Genomic DNA, 1,297 nt, shown 5'->3' on the forward strand with positions numbered 1-1,297 from the left:
CTAAATTGAGAAAAATACAAAGTGTGTCTAATTAGTGATTAAATGACTTAATTGAATTATTGCATGAAATTGGAAGTGTTTATGTGGCAATTAGACCATGAATTAGTGTTATGGACACAAAAGGGTATTTCTAGAAAATATCTAAGTAATGGGTCAAGGGCATTTTGTCCAAATTGAATAAAGACAAAATAAAGATGAAAACAAGTGTTCATCTTCTTAAAATCAGACGCTTGCTGCCAAAAAATTCATGTCACCATAGCTAGGGTTCTTGAACTTCCTAAGCTCAATTGTAAGTGATTTCTTGCCCCGTTTTTGATTATTTTCGTATTTTTATGCTTATTGAAGCTTGAATTTCATGTTTCTACCATTTAATTTAAATGAAATTAAAGTTTAAAAATTGACCCATTCATGATATAATTGTAAATTGATTAGTGATGTTAGATAATGAATGTTTGAAGTGTTAATTACAAGTTTTACTAGATGAATTTTGATGAAAATGTTGAAAAAGGGCTAAATTGTGAAAGATGGTAAAGTGTGCATAAAGTTGTGATTTTGTGAAATTGAGGGCTGTTATGAGCATGAAATATGATTTAGTGAAGTTTGAAATTTAAAAATTTAGTGAATTTTATTTTTACGAGCTTAGGGACAAAAGTGGAATTTTGAAAAGTTCGGGAAAAATGTAAATTTGCCAAAATGTTGTGTATGAATTGTATTTGAATGAAATGTTGATAAAATGTATTAAATTGTGTTAATATAGATCAAGAAAGAAGAAATAGTGGAAGTGATCGGGGAAAAGAGAAAGTTATCGACTAAATTACAAAAATAGTCGTTTTGCATCCGAGGTAAGTTATATGTAAATAATAGTTATATTTGTATAAATTGTGAATTATATTTGATATGTGAATTAATATTGAATGTGGAAGGAAAATTGTTCATGAATTATTCAAGTAATAAAGTGTTAAGTGTAAATTCTGTTGAACTTAGGAATAGAATTGGATACAAGTGACATGTCACTAGAGACCGATGTTACTGTGTTAAGTTGTTACAGTTGAGTCCCGGTTTGGGTGATCTAGCATGTGTTGCGACACCGACGACTTGTGTGAGCAGCCCGTGGACATTTCAGTGTTATTGATCGGTGGTAGCTTTGCTACATTTCAGTGGTAGCTTCGCTACATATCGTTGGTAGCCGGCTACATATCGATTGTGGCACTTATGTGCTAAATCTCTACGTATCCGTGTATATTCCAACTGCTCAACGGGTTAATAATGAATTAAAGTGAATATGAAATGTTAAGTG

Source organism: Gossypium raimondii, chromosome 2 (genome assembly GCF_025698545.1).
Source record: "Gossypium raimondii isolate GPD5lz chromosome 2, ASM2569854v1, whole genome shotgun sequence".
NCBI lineage: Eukaryota > Viridiplantae > Streptophyta > Magnoliopsida > Malvales > Malvaceae > Gossypium > Gossypium raimondii.